We start from the raw sequence: 26,953 nt of genomic DNA, 5'->3' as shown, positions 1-26,953 counted from the left end.
TGCCGGGAGAAGGGGCTGAAGGATACAGAGACAGTCCCGTAGTGCAGGTAGGCAGTGCAGGGAAAAGTGGCTGGGCCAAGGACCGAGATCGGTGAGACCAGCGGACCTGCATGCCCATGTGCCCACTACGAACACGTTTTCCTTGCTTTTCCTAGCTCTTCATTCATTCATTTATTCATGCATCCATTCATTAAATCTTCATTCCGGTATAAAAGCGTGTAAAGATTTACTTAAATTATATTTGAAATTTCCATTGTGTCTCTTCGTAATGCAGTCTGTAAAACGGACCGTGCTCTTGACAACAATTTTTCGTATACTGAACTAAAATGAAACTCGGTCTAGTTTCTGAATTTTCAGCCTTATCGTCTCTTACGTTATTGTGCACCCCCTTCAAATGTAGTTCTTTCAGGATGGTCCCTGTCTCAAGGTCAAAAAACAATAGACCCTTATACTTCTAGTGCGACTTGTGGGCCTCATCTGGGTGCGAGCTGGAAATCAAAGCCGCTGTCCTTCAGATTCTTTATTTGCAACATCACGTAGTATAGGCATCTGTGAGAACTTGAAGTTTAGAATCCCTCTATGTAGTGCGCCTCAATGTGCAAATGCGAACTGGCTTTTCTCCCAAATGCCACGGCCCGCTTGGCGCGTTCTAAGTGCCCCAATTTTGTCCCCGTTGTCTGCGAGCTTTGCAGCCCAAATTGAGACATTTCATTTTTGGCGGAAGGTCAGGGAAAGTATAAAGTACCACAGGAGTTGAGTTAAAAGTGAGATTTATTGTTTGTTTGTTTGTTTTATTATTTGCAATACGCAAGCCTCCCCTCCGTTAACAGTGCACAACAGTGCGCAGCATTTACATTTACATGAGATGAGACATGAGAAAAATATATACATACACATATATGAGGTGAATATAGAGAATTCAAAGATGACACCCAGCTTGTTCGCCACCCATGATGGTGAAGGTAGGGGTTAGGGTTACAGGTACACTTTACAATAACATTTATTTACAAAAAGACAATCGTATAGCAATTATTTAAACCGGGATTTGTACTTCACAACCAGCTGTGCTTCGGGTGGGCATGGCACAGTCGCAATGTTCGGTGGCAATGGATCACTGCTCTGCACAGAAACGTCCAAAATTCCATATCTGTGCTTCTCTAACACAGCAACAATAAGGCCTTTCACAAAGTCGAACTGCATTTCATCATAGACTGGTTTGATCACCCATTGCTTGCTTCGTTTTGAAAACACCTTAATGTAGCGAGGCATCCTTACTTTACCCCTAGTCCTAGATTGTTCACGTCCGACATTGCTGTTATGGGCCAAGACCGCTAGTAGAGTGCGATGTTTCATGCCCCAAAAGCTAAAATGCAAGCGCTTTGGCCTGTACTTTAGGCACATATTGTGGAACACCTCAAAATCTCCTGTGTGACAGAATTCTGTCAGTCCTCTCAAATCTCTTGATAGAGTTTTGTCGAAATGTTGATTTGCAGTCCAGCGGTGAACGTTGGTACAGTAGTGCATCAGTGACCGCCATTTTTCAAGTAGTATTTCCACTGACCGTTCACAAGTTTTTAAGCTTCACCAAAGATGGTTGGTGATAGAATGGGACCACTGCAAAATACTTTCAAAACCTTTTTTTTTTTCCTGCAGCCGAGATTTTCTTACTGATTGATTTAGCAAGATGCCATACGTCAAATTGATGATTAATATGTGGGAACTGCTCTCTCATTGTCTTGGCAATTGAAACGTGTCTGTCCGTGGCTATGAGGTCGATGTGCATTCCCCTTGATTGTAGATATTCCACTGATTTTATAAATCCTAGTTTCTCCATGGCCACTGAAGATGTACATTTTGTTACCTGCACGACCACCGAAATCACAATTTTCTTACTATCCATGTCCTGAAAGTGGTAGGTGCAGTACTTGGCAGAAAATCCAGGGCTGTCGCACTGTCCATCGCCGGCTAGCCTGAATCGTTTGCCTTCGAATGTACTTGCTAGAGACAATTGTTCAATTTTCCAAGCATCACTAATGGCCGGAAACAGATAATCACGTTGGTATATGTAGTACAGCGCTTTAGAAATGAAATGGAGTCCCACAAACTGAAAGAAAGCCTCTAACTTTCTAAAACTGGAGCCACTAAAAAGTGATGCAGCTGCACACAGTAGATTGCCTGCTGGCAGTTTCCCCAGCATCGGTTGTGCAGACCATGAGAACCTATGATTTAATCGACAGGCGGCATTTATTTTGGCGTTAGTGCCTTTTATTTGACAAGTCACATTAATCAATGGCTTCCCACATACTTTCCCTCTAATGGAATGCACACATTTTAGCATAGTTATAATTTCCATCAAACAACTGTTGAATACAATGTATTTGCTCTCTTTCATTAGACTGTCTTCCTGCGTCAACGTTGTTTCGGCCTGTGACGTTGCGGAAATTTCAACACATTGGAAAGTAATATCGCTGATATCAAGTTCTAATGTGTCTATGGATGCTGCGGCTGGTTCATTCTCTGTCATTTCGACATCTATTACTTCGACATTGATGGGAGAACACAGCAATGTCGACAGGGTTTTGGGTGGCAAATTTTTGGTGGGTGTAGATTGTGTGAATTGATCTGCAACTACTTCAGAGCTATCTTCAATACATTCAATAACATCTTCTTGTGGTGGTGCGGTCGCACTGTAGCTATGGTCCAATGCAACTTTGCCGTAGTCTCCAAACACAGTTAACTCATGTTCTGGCCATTGGACATGAGCATCTCGAGCCTGAACACGCCTCGCCTCAATTAATAGTTCCTCCATAGTGTACATGGTCTGGCAAGCAACATATCTCATTTGCTTCACTGTCTGTGTATGTATAGTTCTGACACCCACGGGTAACTGGAGGAGAGATTGGAAAAGGGATGTTCAGTTTAAACACAAGATAAAGTGTAGTCCAATTGACTGTAAAAAACCATAAAATAGTCCCCAGCACAAACATTTTATTTAAAGTTATGAACTGTTTGCAACTAACCTTTTTTTGTTTTTTTTTGTTTGCAACTTTTTTGACTCGACCTTCAACATCTGCACGCTGTAGCTCCGATTCGTTTTCGTATGTCCTCCCTTCCTCTTGCGCTGCAACAACTATATTTTCTGTATCCGCATAGACAGCATGGGATGAGGCTCCATCGTCTCTCTGAAACATAGTACTTTCATTACTATGTATCAAAATATTGTTAGCATAAAACACACGTGAGGACGAACACACGGGTACATCTCAATAGCCAAACACGATTTAAACATTGTGTGCAACAATCAAACAAGTATTCGACCAGTGATGATCTATTTTGATGGAGCTGTCAGTATCCATACCTCTGGCTCTGCATGGACTGCCATGAATGGTTGTATTGGAGAGGAGGCATCAGCATCTCCCTGAAACACAGTACTTGCATTAGTATGGTTTTCAATATTGGAAACATAACACACACTTGGGGCCGACGGCACAGGTACATATAAAGAGATAACCACAAATGATGCATTGTCTAAAACAATCAAGGAAAATTTAATTATGCAGATTTCATCGACTTATTTCTCCGATTCCTTTATATCTGCATCATCTAAATGGGATGTTGTGATTGTAGTGGAAGCTTCGTCGTCTCCCTGAAACACAGCACTTGCGTTAATAGGGAAAAAGTATAGCAAATGGAATCACGTTATATGATCACGAATGATGGAGCTGTCAGTAGCCATACCTCGTGCAGCTGAAGAATATCTATGGATGTTGCAAATGTAGTGCACACTTCCGAAAGCTGTTATGCCGATTCGTATATGCATGGTCCCGCTTCCACTTTCCCTGGAATTACTTGAATGTCAGGCTCTGCATCAAGTGCAGGGGTTGACGCTCCATCAACTGCCTGAAACATAGTACTTGCATTAGTGAGGATTACAATAGTGAAAACATAACACACACCTGGGGTCGACAGCACAGGTTCATATCAACGGCTAACCACGAATGAAACATGGTGTAGAACAATCAAACAACAAGAATTCCAGCTCTGATGATGACGCTCGATGGAGCTGTCAGTACCCATACCTCCTGCTGGTGAAGAACATCTAGAAATGTTGTAGATGTGGCGGACGCTTCAGCATCTCCCTGAAAGACAGTACTTGCATTAGTATGGATAACACTAATTATAACTGAAAACAAACACCAGTGGATGATAACTAAGGTGTATATCAATTGGAAATCACTAACCAAACATTCGGTAAAATAATTACACGATAGAATAAAACTATTACTTGACATGCATAAAACAAGTCTGTAGCGGATTAGCCAAGTAAGATTACCTGATACGCGCTAGAAGTGGTTGATAACTGCGACCACGTCAAGGATGTAGAATGTTCTTGCTTCAGATTCAAGGGATAGTCAAGAAGTTGTAAAGGTAAATTATTGATTGATAATGAAATGCCAATATTAAAAATATCCATGTAAGGCGACAGAATACTTGAAAAATGCTCAATGCAGCACAGTTCCCTGTTCCCATATATATACATTGCGTTTGTGGGTTATGAAATAAAAAAAAAATATATTGATAAATGTCATTATTCAAAAAACTATACACTCATATCAATATCGAAATTATTACAAGGGATAGAACACCTACAATATCAATTAATCCATTCGGCTACCTACACACTACCGCAAGGCCTAAAGCTAAATCCGGACACTTGACTCACCGGTGGTGGAATGTGGACGAATAGAGTGGGAATAGCGTTTTCGAGCAATTTCCGTGTCGTTCGCCGTTTATTCTTCTTTGTTACCCAAGATGTTGTGTACATGTCCAAGGAAAAGTGCCGGCTGCAGATGCGGTATCGATCACCCCTCTTGTCCTGTAAGACTTGTTGGACTCTACTTTCCAGCTCATCCAGTGGATATCCGCAATGTCTGACCCATTCTCTTATTCGATCAACAGTTTTCAGGAATACATGCATTGTAGTGCCTTCAGATTTCGCATTGGGTCTTCGAAGGGCAACCGCTAATCGAACAGGCAGGCATTGTTGATAAATCTGAAAAGTAAATATCGACATTATTATACAATCTACAAGAATAAAGATTTGATACAAAAGTAAATGAATCATACAATGATCAATGCAAGGTTTGTTTTGGTCGCAGGAACTATACCAGTTCATTATGTGCGTCTTAGTATTTGCATGAATTGCAGAAATGTATAAATGATGTGACTAAAATCTAAACATGTGACTCGTCCCTTGGATGTTCTGTCTTGCACGAGAAGGAAACATGCTTACATTATAGACTGGACCCCCGAAGGATGCAATTCGATGACAATAGACAGATGAAAATAAATAGATCTATTGATAGCATAGCAATGGAAACTCAAGTCAATAGCAATGAGACCAATGAACATAGCACTATTGTGTACTCTACTCGCAAATAGATAGAAATTTAAAAATCTGCAAAATATGACTAGGATACATGGCCTTACCTTGACCAACAAACAGTTGGATTCAGCAAACAGAGCAGTATGTTGTAGGAGAATAGGTGGGTGGCCACAGGTAGCACACTGATGGGTTTGCTCTAAGCGGTCACAGAAGTTCACGGATAGCACGACGACGAGCAGATTAGCATAGATCTCAGTGGTTGCCAGGTAACACGTTCAGGAGTTGACTTGCAAAGCACAAAGATGTTCTCATGAGACATATCAAGTGGTTTATAAAGTATTAGAAACAGGGGTGTGTTTGTGAATGAATGACGTATGTATGTCGTGGTCTTAGGGGGGCGGCCTGCTTGAAGGGGAGGCCTGGCTGGAGAGACGGGGTCTGAGGAGGCCATGTGAGCGATGGCCCCTGGCCGTGGGATACCTTTTGAAGTGTACATGCTGTTTGGCACCTTGGCCGTTTGTGCCCGTCCCAGCCCCCCATGCCAGCGCTCATCCCCAGGTGCGAACCGCCTTTGATAGAGGGGGGTGGGATGGATGGGCCTGGGGCGTGCAGATAAGGCACAGGAAGACTGCTGAATGGAGACACACTTATGTGGATTGCAGGGGGCGGCCTGCTTCAAGGGAGGCCTGGCTGGAGACACGGGGTCTGAGGAGGCCATGTGACCGATGGCCCATTGGCTTGGGATATCTTTTGAAGTGTACATGCAGTTTGGCACCTTGGCCTTTCGCGCCACTGACAGCCCCCCATGCCAGCGCTCATCCACTGGCGCGAACCGCCTTTGATAGTATTGAATGGAGACACACTTGATTCATTTAAAAAATCGAAACAACCGTTGTTAAAATATATGTGGTGTTTTATTTTGTATCTTATTTTCATGACACAAAAATACAAGACTTTAAAGATTATACAGGTCAGGTTGCAGCACAGCGAGAGAAAATCCCCTGTACTGACCGCTGTCACTCGGGAACGTTTCTCTAATGGCACGAACGGCACAGGCGGGTATCACTCTTCGAACGCGGTGTCCAAGCCTCCCGTGGAGCCACCATGTAAAGGAACGATAGGCCACCAGCCTGTACCACCTGTGAAAAGGAATGAAACAAACTGTTTTTAAATGTCCAAGATAAGTTTAATAAACGTTTGTTGTCAATGACAATTCTTGTACCTAATGGCATTCTGCACAGACAAATGCTATCTAGACAATCCACACTATTGAACGACTTACATGCGTTACAATGATATGTAGATGTAATTTTGGATATAGTAGAAGAACATGAAATAGGAGTGGCATGACAAGCAGAGTATACTTACTCGTTACTCGGATTACGAGGACGAACAGTTGCGCGAAGTTCGTGCATAAGCACCATCATTATTCTCAACACGGCCCGTGTGAGGCAGGCTGCCCTGAAGTCTGGCAGCTCGGTGATACATTGCGGTCGTGGCTCGCCTTCCAAAATGTAGGCCAGGCATCCCGAGTTTTCTCGGCAGCAGCAGTTCTCCTCCTCAGTTGGCATTAGCTCCCACTGATTGCATGTGCACCAGGTGGAGACGCCGTCCAAGCGACTAGGCCCAGGCTCTTCATCTGTTGATTCGTCCTGCCAACTGCCGTCCGAATCCCCATCGTTTTCGCGTGCTTCCCTTTCCAGTAGCTCCTCCTCGGTATACTCGGGCTCGTACATGTAGGGCATTATTGTAGCCATTGTGTGGTAAACAAAGTAAAATAATTTACCGAGATGGTACAGGTGTTCACACGGGCTACAAGCGGTGAAGGTAGCTGACCAGAGCACAGAAACGAGTCACACAGAGAGAGGAATGGAATCAAAAATCTGCTGCTGTGTGTTGTGAAACGGTCTGTTTATACTTATTGAGGAAAGAGGCGTCCTGCCATTTCCATGGCGACACGTCATTAGCTGAAGCGCAGCGAATGTTGACACAAGACGTGCTTTGGCGTTGGGAAATGGGCGGTACGAGTCTGCTGATGACAGGCTCAGGGGCGGGGGATATGATTTAGTCCCGCAAAAGCAGGTCAGCCAGGGCGATGGGGGAAATGATAGGATTATCACAAAATGGCAGCTCTCTGGTGCCTGTTTTCGCGTGCGTTTTATGGACGAAAACTCGGGTAAGGTCCATATGAAAGTTTTCTAAAATCGAGCCAGTTAGGCTTAAAAAAACATGGCCGACCCGTAGGGACAATAACATTTTTTACTTGTCCATGCCTTTAAAACGGACTACAAAGAACTCTTTGGAGGAAAACATGTTATTGTCTTCAGCAATCTTCTTCAATAAACACCGGTGAAATGGTGCAGGCACCTGTGCAGTCTGCAAAGGTGGCAGATGGTGCAGTAGTACGCAGACTCCCAAAGCATACAGGGTGTGGAGACATGTAAACCATTTCATTCTTTTCCGGGAGAAAGTGGTGGAAAACTGATCCTGGAAGCTCTCATAGACAGTGCAATGCTCCTCAAAAGGAAATTATTTATATTAATTTTAAACAGAATGAAACCACTAACAAAATGAATTTGTAAACTACAAAAAGTACTTTGCAACATATGCAATATCAACATAGATACCTTGCCTACGTCTGTGCAGGTTAGTGGATTCACACAACCAGCACAGAGACATATTTCAATGAAGAGGCATACAAACAAGAGCAAACAAACCCAATTGCCATACATAGCGGTGGGCAAGGTTATGAAAAGGTAGACAGTAGTAACATTATGGCACAAGAAACGCTGATTGCAAGAATATCCGCAACAAACTTACAGTCAACTCTCCATAACACCAAACCAATCCATCCCATCTACAAATGGCTGTGCACCAAAATGTGTAACATACAAAAACAATCCTTAAAATCTTTATGGCAGTTCCTCAATCAGTATGTTAAAGCCAAAGACAAATTCAAAATGAAAATATTACAAACCATGGACTTCAGTCCACTGCGCAAATACACAGGACTATGAGGAAATGAATTAGCCTACATTTCTGGGCCTGCTTGCAAAAGCACCTTCGATGACATCAAAATGTTAGCAACACACCATTCTACTGTACGAAATCTCATTCAGAGACTATACTATGCTTTAGCACAGGAGCATTTAACTCACATTCCCTTACATGGTACAGCCAAAAAACCGATGGATGAACTAGACTACATCCAAAGCAAATATTTTGGAAGTGAAGAGCACTCCCAGTAACTTTAGAAGAGAGTAGCGACAATCTTGCAGATGCCAACCTTCTATTACACACTTACAAAAAAGAAATAGCAAAGTTTAAAAGCACATCTGCTGAAGTACCAAATCAAGTATGTGTGTGTTGTTGCAGAACTTTTAATACAAAGAACACCAAGCTGTAGATATAACGTACAAAATAAAAAAAACAATGAAGAATCCCAATGGTTCCAATTAGCTCTCTATCTTGCAGCAGAACACAAATACGAAATTACTAACCCCTCAATACTTTGCACATACTGCACTGGAAAACTTGACAAATACCAAATGCCTTCACATGCTATCACTAATAATGTGGAAATATTCCTACTTCCAAAACCACTCCAACAGCTTAATTTGTACAAGAGCATTGTAATCCAAACAGTGCACCCATTTCAAGCGATAATACGCCTTCACCCTAAAACAGCCAAGTTTCCTCCTTCTGAATTACTGAATGGCATTCGTGGCAAAGTAGTGTATTTGCCATTAGATCGTAAAGAACATTTAGACACTCTGGGAGTACAACGGACAAAAGATCAATCTTTCATTATCCTAGTGAACGGTCTACCGAAAAAAGACAAAATAAATTGGCAGCAACTAGTAGACTTAAACAAATTTAGGGAAGCCTTGCAATATCTTACAGAGAACAATGAATACTACAAAGAAATAAACATTGAAGAAAACCTTAGAGAAACCACCAAAATAATTCAGGATTCCTTATCAACTGGCCAATTTGAACTTCTAAATCCTACTACAGCCTCCAATATTTTAGACCAGTATACAATTTACCCACTGCACTCCAAAGACACCATAGACGATGCACTAGAAACATATCAAATGCGGCAAGCCAAAGGATCTCCAATCAGCATATGGGAAAAAAGTGTAGAAGCACTTGCCTTTCCTCTACTTTTTCCTACTGTAAAAGGTGGAAGGTACGATGAAAGATGCACAAAAATAACAGTATCAGGATAACTCTCTTTATGAAAGTATTCTCAAGCCCCCAGATTCAGATGAAATGTTTAATCCATATTCCACCTCCTCTTTGAAAGTGAACTAGCAACTCTATGTTACAGAGTTGTGCAAACATTGACAACAGGTTCCGATTTTTTAAACATGTCTGCTATGCAGCTACTTCAAAGGTGCAAGAGAAATATTAAGTTTTACAGTGAAGTATTACAAATCTCTTGGCAAACATACGTGGTATAAAATAATACTGGTTCCGATATCCGGCAGATGTACGGTGTATGCTATGGAAGCTTGGCACATCCTCATGGTTTGTCACTTTAAATTGTGCAGAGTATGCACAGGAAGATTTGCAATTTTTCCTACATATAGCAAATGAAAAAAAGCAGGGAAAGACATGAAACCACCAGGAGAACTCTGCTCTCTTGACCATGTAAACTTAGTGCCATGATGCACTTCATCTGTAATAAAACAATTCCTCCCCTCAGAGAAGTGCAACACTTCTTTTGGTGAAAAGAATATCAATCCAGAAGAGCACCACACTTCCACATGCTTTTGTGGATTAAAGATGCTCCTAAATTTGGTCAGGACAGTGATGCCACTGTTTTGCAGTTCATTCACAAATATGTCACTTGCAAAATCCCTTCTGAAAGTGCACAAAGTGACCTACATGCACACATTTTGCGGTTTCAAAGACAGACATGTGGCAAGTATTGTTGGTGCAAATATAAAAGCAGAGGCAACTACTACACCAAATGCCGCTTTGGTTTCCCTAGACCACTTTTTGCAAAAGGGCAAGTAAACAGCTTCATGTCTTCTGTTAGACACAGTATCAAAGGCAAATTGCCAAAGAACACATACTACTTAAAGGGAACTGAAGCATCAAAGTACATCAATGATTACAATGCAATCATTGCCCTCCTATGGAATGCAAAAATAAATGTGCAGTACATTGCAGACAATTCGACTGCAGTTGCATAATATGTCACATCACACTTAACCAAAGCTGAGAAAGCTGAGCTGAAAGACCTCTGGGATGACATATCATCTGACAAAACACTGTCACAAAAATTATACAGCTTTGGCATAAATATGCTCTCCCATACAGAATGTAACTACTACGAAGCCGCAGACCATTTAACTGGCACATCCTTATATGGGAAATCTGAAAACATAGTCTGACTAAGCATTGGTCCTGCTGCATCCAGAAAATGAGTTCTCAAATCGTACCAAGACATAGAAACAATAGCCAAAAATGATCCCAAAAGCCAGGACATTTTGAAAAACAATGTATTCGACACAAACTACAATACAAGAGTACTGCTTTGAAAAGCATGTGTCTATACCACATAGCCCAAAACTTCTCATACAAAAATAATATTAAACCAAATGAGAAAAAAAGGTAAATACATAGTCAAAAGTTGTGAGGGCAGCCTGGTTAAACTTACCAAATGCAGCCTGACTAATCATATTAAGCTATCATTAAAATCTCCTCAACATAGAGAACATTACAACATGTCCCTACTGCAACTTTTTAAACCATTGAGAAAAGAAGAAGATGTATTGGACACCCATGGCTCCTATCAAAATGCTTTCAATGCAAGTGAAAGCACTATAACAGATATATGCTTTAAACAGTACAATAACATGTTGGACAATGAATGCCAACAAGAAGAAGAACTTCAATAACAAGTAAATGTAGACACTTCTGAGAGCAGTCAACCTTCTCTTACAGAAAGCCAAGAACCATCTAGAGAGCCACCCATAGTAAATGAGGCAGTATTAGCCATGACTGAAGTAGAAAACACCATGTCTCAGTATGAGCAATCTGAAGAAAACATTGCTTTACCGAAATCACAACTGAATAATGAGCAGTGTAGCATTTTCCTAGAAGTACCTAAAGAAAATAAACATGATGTGCAGCACGAAACTAAAACTTGTACCTGTCAAAACTATAAACCCGTACTCCTGTATGTAAGTGGTCAAGCTGGTTCAGGCAAAACATTCTTAATAAAAATCATCAGAAAATTCCTCCAACAATTGACAAACAACACGCTTTCAGCTGTTGTAACTGCCCCACAGGTTTAGCTGCCTACAACATAGGTGGTGTGACTTTACACTGATTGTTACTCCTTCCAGTAGAACACCAATACAAAATAGACTACAACAAGCTTTCAGCAGAAGCTGCTATGGAGCTATGCAGAGTTTTGAAACAAATATAAATGTTCCTAATAGATGAGGTGAGCATGGTCTCCAACCTAAATGTTGGCTTTGATTCACCTCAGATTGCAAGAGGTCCTTAAAGGCATGGTCTAGTAAAATGTTTTATTGTCCCTATGGGTCGGCCATGTTTTTTTAAGCCTAACTGGCTCGATTTTAGAAAACTTTCCGATGGACCTTACCCGAGTTTTCGTCCATTAAACGCACGCGAAAACAGGCACCATGGAGCCGCCATTTTGTGATAATCCTATCACTTGCCGCATCGCCCTGGCTGACCTGCTTCTGCGGCACTAAATCAATTCCCCCGCCCGTGAGCCTGACATTATCCAAACATTCATATTCCCTGCCTCTCTCCGTGACGTTACTGTGCTGCGTAGGCAAACGCACCCTGTCGTCTTCTACGCGACTCCACACAGAACCCGGAAACCAACACAGACCATCTCACAACACAGCACGTCACAATTCGGAATATGAAACTGTACTTTAAAATCAAACAGCAACACAGTACATTTGGTAAAGTACATTTATTTGACATTAAATGTTTAGAGAATATTCAGCAATTGCCATATGAACTCCGAAAGCCATTTATTTTCTTTTATCTGTATCCGACATGGTACACAGGGTGTTGCTTTTCATTAAAAGAAGCACTTTGGAAGCACGGTGAACTGCAAGGCTGTTCCATCAACTAGGCACTAGTCCATCGTAAAGGTTGATATGTTGCTTCTAGCCATTAGTACAGCGTAAGGGCATGTGGGCCCTTGTTGATCGTCCCATAAAATTGTCAGTGTGCTCCAGTTGTTCACACGAAGCTGCAGGTGTCTACTGTAAAAGCCATCTGCTGGTGTCTCAAACCGATGGCAGTAGCAGAAGGGGAGCAAATACCTGTTATGAAAACAAAAAAATTATAATTAGTCTCGCCAGCCGATCTTCATTAATATCACTCATTTTATTTATTACAGCCGATCAGAAACTATTTGCTTGCAAGGATAGTTCAATGGAGTATGTTCGGCTCTAAAATCAATGCGAAAAGTAACGAAATAAATCGAGGCCAACACACAATGATAAACGACAGTTAGTCTACTTGCGTGAGGAATGATATGATATATAATATGGCATTTGTAACGCGCCTATACTCAAGTGTTTCAAGGCGCGACGAGGCAGGTGGGGAACAAGGGCAGACAGACAACGATCCTTCTAGGCCAGTTGTCTTTCTGATCGCGCATGGGGAAGGGGCGAGGGGGGTAAAAGTGCTGTACATGGTTAGTTGAATACAAATTAAATAATAGGGCCAGCTGGTGGCAAGTGCAAGAAAAATGCCGGGAGAAGGGGCTGAAGGATACAGAGACAGTCCCGTAGTGCAGGTAGGCAGTGCAGGGAAAAGTGGCTGGGCCAAGGACCGAGATCGGTGAGACCAGCGGACCTGCATGCCCATGTGCCCACTACGAACACGTTTTCCTTGCTTTTCCTAGCTCTTCATTCATTCATTTATTCATGCATCCATTCATTAAATCTTCATTCCGGTATAAAAGCGTGTAAAGATTTACTTAAATTATATTTGAAATTTCCATTGTGTCTCTTCGTAATGCAGTCTGTAAAACGGACCGTGCTCTTGACAACAATTTTTCGTATACTGAACTAAAATGAAACTCGGTCTAGTTTCTGAATTTTCAGCCTTATCGTCTCTTACGTTATTGTGCACCCCCTTCAAATGTAGTTCTTTCAGGATGGTCCCTGTCTCAAGGTCAAAAAACAATAGACCCTTATACTTCTAGTGCGACTTGTGGGCCTCATCTGGGTGCGAGCTGGAAATCAAAGCCGCTGTCCTTCAGATTCTTTATTTGCAACATCACGTAGTATAGGCATCTGTGAGAACTTGAAGTTTAGAATCCCTCTATGTAGTGCGCCTCAATGTGCAAATGCGAACTGGCTTTTCTCCCAAATGCCACGGCCCGCTTGGCGCGTTCTAAGTGCCCCAATTTTGTCCCCGTTGTCTGCGAGCTTTGCAGCCCAAATTGAGACATTTCATTTTTGGCGGAAGGTCAGGGAAAGTATAAAGTACCACAGGAGTTGAGTTAAAAGTGAGATTTATTGTTTGTTTGTTTGTTTTATTATTTGCAATACGCAAGCCTCCCCTCCGTTAACAGTGCACAACAGTGCGCAGCATTTACATTTACATGAGATGAGACATGAGAAAAATATATACATACACATATATGAGGTGAATATAGAGAATTCAAAGATGACACCCAGCTTGTTCGCCACCCATGATGGTGAAGGTAGGGGTTAGGGTTACAGGTACACTTTACAATAACATTTATTTACAAAAAGACAATCGTATAGCAATTATTTAAACCGGGATTTGTACTTCACAACCAGCTGTGCTTCGGGTGGGCATGGCACAGTCGCAATGTTCGGTGGCAATGGATCACTGCTCTGCACAGAAACGTCCAAAATTCCATATCTGTGCTTCTCTAACACAGCAACAATAAGGCCTTTCACAAAGTCGAACTGCATTTCATCATAGACTGGTTTGATCACCCATTGCTTGCTTCGTTTTGAAAACACCTTAATGTAGCGAGGCATCCTTACTTTACCCCTAGTCCTAGATTGTTCACGTCCGACATTGCTGTTATGGGCCAAGACCGCTAGTAGAGTGCGATGTTTCATGCCCCAAAAGCTAAAATGCAAGCGCTTTGGCCTGTACTTTAGGCACATATTGTGGAACACCTCAAAATCTCCTGTGTGACAGAATTCTGTCAGTCCTCTCAAATCTCTTGATAGAGTTTTGTCGAAATGTTGATTTGCAGTCCAGCGGTGAACGTTGGTACAGTAGTGCATCAGTGACCGCCATTTTTCAAGTAGTATTTCCACTGACCGTTCACAAGTTTTTAAGCTTCACCAAAGATGGTTGGTGATAGAATGGGACCACTGCAAAATACTTTCAAAACCTTTTTTTTTTTCCTGCAGCCGAGATTTTCTTACTGATTGATTTAGCAAGATGCCATACGTCAAATTGATGATTAATATGTGGGAACTGCTCTCTCATTGTCTTGGCAATTGAAACGTGTCTGTCCGTGGCTATGAGGTCGATGTGCATTCCCCTTGATTGTAGATATTCCACTGATTTTATAAATCCTAGTTTCTCCATGGCCACTGAAGATGTACATTTTGTTACCTGCACGACCACCGAAATCACAATTTTCTTACTATCCATGTCCTGAAAGTGGTAGGTGCAGTACTTGGCAGAAAATCCAGGGCTGTCGCACTGTCCATCGCCGGCTAGCCTGAATCGTTTGCCTTCGAATGTACTTGCTAGAGACAATTGTTCAATTTTCCAAGCATCACTAATGGCCGGAAACAGATAATCACGTTGGTATATGTAGTACAGCGCTTTAGAAATGAAATGGAGTCCCACAAACTGAAAGAAAGCCTCTAACTTTCTAAAACTGGAGCCACTAAAAAGTGATGCAGCTGCACACAGTAGATTGCCTGCTGGCAGTTTCCCCAGCATCGGTTGTGCAGACCATGAGAACCTATGATTTAATCGACAGGCGGCATTTATTTTGGCGTTAGTGCCTTTTATTTGACAAGTCACATTAATCAATGGCTTCCCACATACTTTCCCTCTAATGGAATGCACACATTTTAGCATAGTTATAATTTCCATCAAACAACTGTTGAATACAATGTATTTGCTCTCTTTCATTAGACTGTCTTCCTGCGTCAACGTTGTTTCGGCCTGTGACGTTGCGGAAATTTCAACACATTGGAAAGTAATATCGCTGATATCAAGTTCTAATGTGTCTATGGATGCTGCGGCTGGTTCATTCTCTGTCATTTCGACATCTATTACTTCGACATTGATGGGAGAACACAGCAATGTCGACAGGGTTTTGGGTGGCAAATTTTTGGTGGGTGTAGATTGTGTGAATTGATCTGCAACTACTTCAGAGCTATCTTCAATACATTCAATAACATCTTCTTGTGGTGGTGCGGTCGCACTGTAGCTATGGTCCAATGCAACTTTGCCGTAGTCTCCAAACACAGTTAACTCATGTTCTGGCCATTGGACATGAGCATCTCGAGCCTGAACACGCCTCGCCTCAATTAATAGTTCCTCCATAGTGTACATGGTCTGGCAAGCAACATATCTCATTTGCTTCACTGTCTGTGTATGTATAGTTCTGACACCCACGGGTAACTGGAGGAGAGATTGGAAAAGGGATGTTCAGTTTAAACACAAGATAAAGTGTAGTCCAATTGACTGTAAAAAACCATAAAATAGTCCCCAGCACAAACATTTTATTTAAAGTTATGAACTGTTTGCAACTAACCTTTTTTTGTTTTTTTTTCTTTGCAACTTTTTTGACTCGACCTTCAACATCTGCACGCTGTAGCTCCGATTCGTTTTCGTATGTCCTCCCTTCCTCTTGCGCTGCAACAACTATATTTTCTGTATCCGCATAGACAGCATGGGATGAGGCTCCATCGTCTCTCTGAAACATAGTACTTTCATTACTATGTATCAAAATATTGTTAGCATAAAACACACGTGAGGACGAACACACGGGTACATCTCAATAGCCAAACACGATTTAAACATTGTGTGCAACAATCAAACAAGTATTCGACCAGTGATGATCTATTTTGATGGAGCTGTCAGTATCCATACCTCTGGCTCTGCATGGACTGCCATGAATGGTTGTATTGGAGAGGAGGCATCAGCATCTCCCTGAAACACAGTACTTGCATTAGTATGGTTTTCAATATTGGAAACATAACACACACTTGGGGCCGACGGCACAGGTACATATAAAGAGATAACCACAAATGATGCATTGTCTAAAACAATCAAGGAAAATTTAATTATGCAGATTTCATCGACTTATTTCTCCGATTCCTTTATATCTGCATCATCTAAATGGGATGTTGTGATTGTAGTGGAAGCTTCGTCGTCTCCCTGAAACACAGCACTTGCGTTAATAGGGAAAAAGTATAGCAAATGGAATCACGTTATATGATCACGAATGATGGAGCTGTCAGTAGCCATACCTCGTGCAGCTGAAGAATATCTATGGATGTTGCAAATGTAGTGCACACTTCCGAAAGCTGTTATGCCGATTCGTATATGCATGGTCCCGCTTCCACTTTCCCTGGAATTACTTGAATGTCAGGCTCTGCATCAAGTGCAGGGGTTGACGCTCCATCAACTGCCTGAAACATAGTACTTGCATTAGTGAGGATTACAATAGTGAAAACATAACACACACCTGGGGTCGACAGCACAGGTTCATATCAACGGCTAACCACGAATGAAACATGGTGTAGAACAATCAAACAACAAGAATTCCAGCTCTGATGATGACGCTCGATGGAGCTGTCAGTACCCATACCTCCTGCTGGTGAAGAACATCTAGAAATGTTGTAGATGTGGCGGACGCTTCAGCATCTCCCTGAAAGACAGTACTTGCATTAGTATGGATAACACTAATTATAACTGAAAACAAACACCAGTGGATGATAACTAAGGTGTATATCAATTGGAAATCACTAACCAAACATTCGGTAAAATAATTACACGATAGAATAAAACTATTACTTGACATGCATAAAACAAGTCTGTAGCGGATTAGCCAAGTAAGATTACCTGATACGCGCTAGAAGTGGTTGATAACTGCGACCACGTCAAGGATGTAGAATGTTCTTGCTTCAGATTCAAGGGATAGTCAAGAAGTTGTAAAGGTAAATTATTGATTGATAATGAAATGCCAATATTAAAAATATCCATGTAAGGCGACAGAATACTTGAAAAATGCTCAATGCAGCACAGTTCCCTGTTCCCATATATATACATTGCGTTTGTGGGTTATGAAATAAAAAAAAAATATATTGATAAATGTCATTATTCAAAAAACTATACACTCATATCAATATCGAAATTATTACAAGGGATAGAACACCTACAATATCAATTAATCCATTCGGCTACCTACACACTACCGCAAGGCCTAAAGCTAAATCCGGACACTTGACTCACCGGTGGTGGAATGTGGACGAATAGAGTGGGAATAGCGTTTTCGAGCAATTTCCGTGTCGTTCGCCGTTTATTCTTCTTTGTTACCCAAGATGTTGTGTACATGTCCAAGGAAAAGTGCCGGCTGCAGATGCGGTATCGATCACCCCTCTTGTCCTGTAAGACTTGTTGGACTCTACTTTCCAGCTCATCCAGTGGATATCCGCAATGTCTGACCCATTCTCTTATTCGATCAACAGTTTTCAGGAATACATGCATTGTAGTGCCTTCAGATTTCGCATTGGGTCTTCGAAGGGCAACCGCTAATCGAACAGGCAGGCATTGTTGATAAATCTGAAAAGTAAATATCGACATTATTATACAATCTACAAGAATAAAGATTTGATACAAAAGTAAATGAATCATACAATGATCAATGCAAGGTTTGTTTTGGTCGCAGGAACTATACCAGTTCATTATGTGCGTCTTAGTATTTGCATGAATTGCAGAAATGTATAAATGATGTGACTAAAATCTAAACATGTGACTCGTCCCTTGGATGTTCTGTCTTGCACGAGAAGGAAACATGCTTACATTATAGACTGGACCCCCGAAGGATGCAATTCGATGACAATAGACAGATGAAAATAAATAGATCTATTGATAGCATAGCAATGGAAACTCAAGTCAATAGCAATGAGACCAATGAACATAGCACTATTGTGTACTCTACTCGCAAATAGATAGAAATTTAAAAATCTGCAAAATATGACTAGGATACATGGCCTTACCTTGACCAACAAACAGTTGGATTCAGCAAACAGAGCAGTATGTTGTAGGAGAATAGGTGGGTGGCCACAGGTAGCACACTGATGGGTTTGCTCTAAGCGGTCACAGAAGTTCACGGATAGCACGACGACGAGCAGATTAGCATAGATCTCAGTGGTTGCCAGGTAACACGTTCAGGAGTTGACTTGCAAAGCACAAAGATGTTCTCATGAGACATATCAAGTGGTTTATAAAGTATTAGAAACAGGGGTGTGTTTGTGAATGAATGACGTATGTATGTCGTGGTCTTAGGGGGGCGGCCTGCTTGAAGGGGAGGCCTGGCTGGAGAGACGGGGTCTGAGGAGGCCATGTGAGCGATGGCCCCTGGCCGTGGGATACCTTTTGAAGTGTACATGCTGTTTGGCACCTTGGCCGTTTGTGCCCGTCCCAGCCCCCCATGCCAGCGCTCATCCCCAGGTGCGAACCGCCTTTGATAGAGGGGGGTGGGATGGATGGGCCTGGGGCGTGCAGATAAGGCACAGGAAGACTGCTGAATGGAGACACACTTATGTGGATTGCAGGGGGCGGCCTGCTTCAAGGGAGGCCTGGCTGGAGACACGGGGTCTGAGGAGGCCATGTGACCGATGGCCCATTGGCTTGGGATATCTTTTGAAGTGTACATGCAGTTTGGCACCTTGGCCTTTCGCGCCACTGACAGCCCCCCATGCCAGCGCTCATCCACTGGCGCGAACCGCCTTTGATAGTATTGAATGGAGACACACTTGATTCATTTAAAAAATCGAAACAACCGTTGTTAAAATATATGTGGTGTTTTATTTTGTATCTTATTTTCATGACACAAAAATACAAGACTTTAAAGATTATACAGGTCAGGTTGCAGCACAGCGAGAGAAAATCCCCTGTACTGACCGCTGTCACTCGGGAACGTTTCTCTAATGGCACGAACGGCACAGGCGGGTATCACTCTTCGAACGCGGTGTCCAAGCCTCCCGTGGAGCCACCATGTAAAGGAACGATAGGCCACCAGCCTGTACCACCTGTGAAAAGGAATGAAACAAACTGTTTTTAAATGTCCAAGATAAGTTTAATAAACGTTTGTTGTCAATGACAATTCTTGTACCTAATGGCATTCTGCACAGACAAATGCTATCTAGACAATCCACACTATTGAACGACTTACATGCGTTACAATGATATGTAGATGTAATTTTGGATATAGTAGAAGAACATGAAATAGGAGTGGCATGACAAGCAGAGTATACTTACTCGTTACTCGGATTACGAGGACGAACAGTTGCGCGAAGTTCGTGCATAAGCACCATCATTATTCTCAACACGGCCCGTGTGAGGCAGGCTGCCCTGAAGTCTGGCAGCTCGGTGATACATTGCGGTCGTGGCTCGCCTTCCAAAATGTAGGCCAGGCATCCCGAGTTTTCTCGGCAGCAGCAGTTCTCCTCCTCAGTTGGCATTAGCTCCCACTGATTGCATGTGCACCAGGTGGAGACGCCGTCCAAGCGACTAGGCCCAGGCTCTTCATCTGTTGATTCGTCCTGCCAACTGCCGTCCGAATCCCCATCGTTTTCGCGTGCTTCCCTTTCCAGTAGCTCCTCCTCGGTATACTCGGGCTCGTACATGTAGGGCATTATTGTAGCCATTGTGTGGTAAACAAAGTAAAATAATTTACCGAGATGGTACAGGTGTTCACACGGGCTACAAGCGGTGAAGGTAGCTGACCAGAGCACAGAAACGAGTCACACAGAGAGAGGAATGGAATCGAAAATCTGCTGCTGTGTGTTGTGAAACGGTCTGTTTATACTTATTGAGGAAAGAGGCGTCCTGCCATTTCCATGGCGACACGTCATTAGCTGAAGCGCAGCGAATGTTGACACAAGACGTGCTTTGGCGTTGGGAAATGGGCGGTACGAGTCTGCTGATGACAGGCTCAGGGGCGGGGGATATGATTTAGTCCCGCAAAAGCAGGTCAGCCAGGGCGATGGGGGAAATGATAGGATTATCACAAAATGGCAGCTCTCTGGTGCCTGTTTTCGCGTGCGTTTTATGGACGAAAACTCGGGTAAGGTCCATATGAAAGTTTTCTAAAATCGAGCCAGTTAGGCTTAAAAAAACATGGCCGACCCGTAGGGACAATAACATTTTTTACTTGTCCATGCCTTTAAAACGGACTACAAAGAACTCTTTGGAGGAAAACATGTTATTGTCTTCAGCAATCTTCTTCAATAAACACCGGTGAAATGGTGCAGGCACCTGTGCAGTCTGCAAAGGTGGCAGATGGTGCAGTAGTACGCAGACTCCCAAAGCATACAGGGTGTGGAGACATGTAAACCATTTCATTCTTTTCCGGGAGAAAGTGGTGGAAAACTGATCCTGGAAGCTCTCATAGACAGTGCAATGCTCCTCAAAAGGAAATTATTTATATTAATTTTAAACAGAATGAAACCACTAACAAAATGAATTTGTAAACTACAAAAAGTACTTTGCAACATATGCAATATCAACATAGATACCTTGCCTACGTCTGTGCAGGTTAGTGGATTCACACAACCAGCACAGAGACATATTTCAATGAAGAGGCATACAAACAAGAGCAAACAAACCCAATTGCCATACATAGCGGTGGGCAAGGTTATGAAAAGGTAGACAGTAGTAACATTATGGCACAAGAAACGCTGATTGCAAGAATATCCGCAACAAACTTACAGTCAACTCTCCATAACACCAAACCAATCCATCCCATCTACAAATGGCTGTGCACCAAAATGTGTAACATACAAAAACAATCCTTAAAATCTTTATGGCAGTTCCTCAATCAGTATGTTAAAGCCAAAGACAAATTCAAAATGAAAATATTACAAACCATGGACTTCAGTCCACTGCGCAAATACACAGGACTATGAGGAAATGAATTAGCCTACATTTCTGGGCCTGCTTGCAAAAGCACCTTCGATGACATCAAAATGTTAGCAACACACCATTATACTGTACGAAATCTCATTCAGAGACTATACTATGCTTTAGCACAGGAGCATTTAACTCACATTCCCTTACATGGTACAGCCAAAAAACCGATGGATGAACTAGACTACATCCAAAGCAAATATTTTGGAAGTGAAGAGCACTCCCAGTAACTTTAGAAGAGAGTAGCGACAATCTTGCAGATGCCAACCTTCTATTACACACTTACAAAAAAGAAATAGCAAAGTTTAAAAGCACATCTGCTGAAGTACCAAATCAAGTATGTGTGTGTTGTTGCAGAACTTTTAATACAAAGAACACCAAGCTGTAGATATAACGTACAAAATAAAAAAAACAATGAAGAATCCCAATGGTTCCAATTAGCTCTCTATCTTGCAGCAGAACACAAATACGAAATTACTAACCCCTCAATACTTTGCACATACTGCACTGGAAAACTTGACAAATACCAAATGCCTTCACATGCTATCACTAATAATGTGGAAATATTCCTACTTCCAAAACCACTCCAACAGCTTAATTTGTACAAGAGCATTGTAATCCAAACAGTGCACCCATTTCAAGCGATAATACGCCTTCACCCTAAAACAGCCAAGTTTCCTCCTTCTGAATTACTGAATGGCATTCGTGGCAAAGTAGTGTATTTGCCATTAGATCGTAAAGAACATTTAGACACTCTGGGAGTACAACGGACAAAAGATCAATCTTTCATTATCCTAGTGAACGGTCTACCGAAAAAAGACAAAATAAATTGGCAGCAACTAGTAGACTTAAACAAATTTAGGGAAGCCTTGCAATATCTTACAGAGAACAATGAATACTACAAAGAAATAAACATTGAAGAAAACCTTAGAGAAACCACCAAAATAATTCAGGATTCCTTATCAACTGGCCAATTTGAACTTCTAAATCCTACTACAGCCTCCAATATTTTAGACCAGTATACAATTTACCCACTGCACTCCAAAGACACCATAGACGATGCACTAGAAACATATCAAATGCGGCAAGCCAAAGGATCTCCAATCAGCATATGGGAAAAAAGTGTAGAAGCACTTGCCTTTCCTCTACTTTTTCCTACTGTAAAAGGTGGAAGGTACGATGAAAGATGCACAAAAATAACAGTATCAGGATAACTCTCTTTATGAAAGTATTCTCAAGCCCCCAGATTCAGATGAAATGTTTAATCCATATTCCACCTCCTCTTTGAAAGTGAACTAGCAACTCTATGTTACAGAGTTGTGCAAACATTGACAACAGGTTCCGATTTTTTAAACATGTCTGCTATGCAGCTACTTCAAAGGTGCAAGAGAAATATTAAGTTTTACAGTGAAGTATTACAAATCTCTTGGCAAACATACGTGGTATAAAATAATACTGGTTCCGATATCCGGCAGATGTACGGTGTATGCTATGGAAGCTTGGCACATCCTCATGGTTTGTCACTTTAAATTGTGCAGAGTATGCACAGGAAGATTTGCAATTTTTCCTACATATAGCAAATGAAAAAAAGCAGGGAAAGACATGAAACCACCAGGAGAACTCTGCTCTCTTGACCATGTAAACTTAGTGCCATGATGCACTTCATCTGTAATAAAACAATTCCTCCCCTCAGAGAAGTGCAACACTTCTTTTGGTGAAAAGAATATCAATCCAGAAGAGCACCACACTTCCACATGCTTTTGTGGATTAAAGATGCTCCTAAATTTGGTCAGGACAGTGATGCCACTGTTTTGCAGTTCATTCACAAATATGTCACTTGCAAAATCCCTTCTGAAAGTGCACAAAGTGACCTACATGCACACATTTTGCGGTTTCAAAGACAGACATGTGGCAAGTATTGTTGGTGCAAATATAAAAGCAGAGGCAACTACTACACCAAATGCCGCTTTGGTTTCCCTAGACCACTTTTTGCAAAAGGGCAAGTAAACAGCTTCATGTCTTCTGTTAGACACAGTATCAAAGGCAAATTGCCAAAGAACACATACTACTTAAAGGGAACTGAAGCATCAAAGTACATCAATGATTACAATGCAATCATTGCCCTCCTATGGAATGCAAAAATAAATGTGCAGTACATTGCAGACAATTCGACTGCAGTTGCATAATATGTCACATCACACTTAACCAAAGCTGAGAAAGCTGAGCTGAAAGACCTCTGGGATGACATATCATCTGACAAAACACTGTCACAAAAATTATACAGCTTTGGCATAAATATGCTCTCCCATACAGAATGTAACTACTACGAAGCCGCAGACCATTTAACTGGCACATCCTTATATGGGAAATCTGAAAACATAGTCTGACTAAGCATTGGTCCTGCTGCATCCAGAAAATGAGTTCTCAAATCGTACCAAGACATAGAAACAATAGCCAAAAATGATCCCAAAAGCCAGGACATTTTGAAAAACAATGTATTCGACACAAACTACAATACAAGAGTACTGCTTTGAAAAGCATGTGTCTATACCACATAGCCCAAAACTTCTCATACAAAAATAATATTAAACCAAATGAGAAAAAAAGGTAAATACATAGTCAAAAGTTGTGAGGGCAGCCTGGTTAAACTTACCAAATGCAGCCTGACTAATCATATTAAGCTATCATTAAAATCTCCTCAACATAGAGAACATTACAACATGTCCCTACTGCAACTTTTTAAACCATTGAGAAAAGAAGAAGATGTATTGGACACCCATGGCTCCTATCAAAATGCTTTCAATGCAAGTGAAAGCACTATAACAGATATATGCTTTAAACAGTACAATAACATGTTGGACAATGAATGCCAACAAGAAGAAGAACTTCAATAACAAGTAAATGTAGACACTTCTGAGAGCAGTCAACCTTCTCTTACAGAAAGCCAAGAACCATCTAGAGAGCCACCCATAGTAAATGAGGCAGTATTAGCCATGACTGAAGTAGAAAACACCATGTGTCAGTATGAGCAATCTGAAGAAAACATTGCTTTACCGAAATCACAACTGAATAATGAGCAGTGTAGCATTTTCCTAGAAGTACCTAAAGAAAATAAACATGATGTGCAGCACGAAACTAAAACTTGTACCTGTCAAAACTATAAACCCGTACTCCTGTATGTAAGTGGTCAAGCTGGTTCAGGCAAAACATTCTTAATAAAAATCATCAGAAAATTCCTCCAACAATTGACAAACAACACGCTTTCAGCTGTTGTAACTGCCCCACAGGTTTAGCTGCCTACAACATAGGTGGTGTGACTTTACACTGATTGTTACTCCTTCCAGTAGAACACCAATACAAAATAGACTACAACAAGCTTTCAGCAGAAGCTGCTATTGAGCTATGCAGAGTTTTGAAACAAATATAAATGTTCCTAATAGATGAGGTGAGCATGGTCTCCAACCTAAATGTTGGCTTTGATTCACCTCAGATTGCAAGAGGTCCTTAAAGGCATGGTCTAGTAAAATGTTTTATTGTCCCTATGGGTCGGCCATGTTTTTTTAAGCCTAACTGGCTCGATTTTAGAAAACTTTCCGATGGACCTTACCCGAGTTTTCGTCCATTAAACGCACGCGAAAACAGGCACCATGGAGCCGCCATTTTGTGATAATCCTATCACTTGCCGCATCGCCCTGGCTGACCTGCTTCTGCGGCACTAAATCAATTCCCCCGCCCGTGAGCCTGACATTATCCAAACATTCATATTCCCTGCCTCTCTCCGTGACGTTACTGTGCTGCGTAGGCAAACGCACCCTGTCGTCTTCTACGCGACTCCACACAGAACCCGGAAACCAACACAGACCATCTCACAACACAGCACGTCACAATTCGGAATATGAAACTGTACTTTAAAATCAAACAGCAACACAGTACATTTGGTAAAGTACATTTATTTGACATTAAATGTTTAGAGAATATTCAGCAATTGCCATATGAACTCCGAAAGCCATTTATTTTCTTTTATCTGTATCCGACATGGTACACAGGGTGTTGCTTTTCATTAAAAGAAGCACTTTGGAAGCACGGTGAACTGCAAGGCTGTTCCATCAACTAGGCACTAGTCCATCGTAAAGGTTGATATGTTGCTTCTAGCCATTAGTACAGCATAAGGGCATGTGGGCCCTTGTTGATCGTCCCATAAAATTGTCAGTGTGCTCCAGTTGTTCACACGAAGCTGCAGGTGTCTACTGTAAAAGCCATCTGCTGGTGTCTCAAACCGATGGCAGTAGCAGAAGGGGAGCAAATACCTGTTATGAAAACAAAAAAATTATAATTAGTCTCGCCAGCCGATCTTCATTAATATCACTCATTTTATTTATTACAGCCGATCAGAAACTATTTGCTTGCAAGGATAGTTCAATGGACTATGTTCGGCTCTAAAATCAATGCGAAAAGTAACGAAATAAATCGAGGCCAACACACAATGATAAACGACAGTTAGTCTACTTGCGTGAGGAATGATATGATATATGATATGGCATTTGTAACGCGCCTATACTCAAGTGTTTCAAGGCGCGACGAGGCAGGTGGGGAACAAGGGCAGACAGACAACGATCCTTCTAGGCCAGTTGTCTTTCTGATCGCGCATGGGGAAGGGGTGAGGGGGGTAAAAGTGCTGTACATGGTTAGTTGAATACAAATTAAATAATAGGGCCAGCTGGTGGCAAGTGCAAGAAAAATGCCGGGAGAAGGGGCTGAAGGATACAGAGACAGTCCCGTAGTGCAGGTAGGCAGTGCAGGGAAAAGTGGCTGGGCCAAGGACCGAGATCGGTGAGACCAGCGGACCTGCATGCCCATGTGCCCACTACGAACACGTTTTCCTTGCTTTTCCTAGCTCTTCATTCATTCATTTATTCATGCATCCATTCATTAAATCTTCATTCCCGTATAAAAGCGTGTAAAGATTTACTTAAATTATATTTGAAATTTCCATTGTGTCTCTTCGTAATGCAGTCTGTAAAACGGACCGTGCTCTTGACAACAATTTTTCGTATACTGAACTAAAATGAAACTCGGTCTAGTTTCTGAATTTTCAGCCTTATCGTCTCTTACGTTATTGTGCACCCCCTTCAAATGTAGTTCTTTCAGGATGGTCCGTGTCTCAAGGTCAAAAAACAATAGACCCTTATACTTCTAGTGCGACTTGTGGGCCTCATCTGGGTGCGAGCTGGAAATCAAAGCCGCTGTCCTTCAGATTCTTTATTTGCAACATCACGTAGTATAGGCATCTGTGAGAACTTGAAGTTTAGAATCCCTCTATGTAGTGCGCCTCAATGTGCAAATGCGAACTGGCTTCTCTCCCAAATGCCACGGCCCGCTTGGCGCGTTCTAAGTGCCCCAATTTTG

The sequence above is a fragment of the Ambystoma mexicanum genome, chromosome 7q (assembly GCF_040938575.1).
Source record: "Ambystoma mexicanum isolate Mex_15411 chromosome 7q, UKY_AmexF1_1, whole genome shotgun sequence".
NCBI classification, from domain to species: domain Eukaryota; kingdom Metazoa; phylum Chordata; class Amphibia; order Caudata; family Ambystomatidae; genus Ambystoma; species Ambystoma mexicanum.
Note: the sequence above shows the minus strand (reverse complement) of the source record.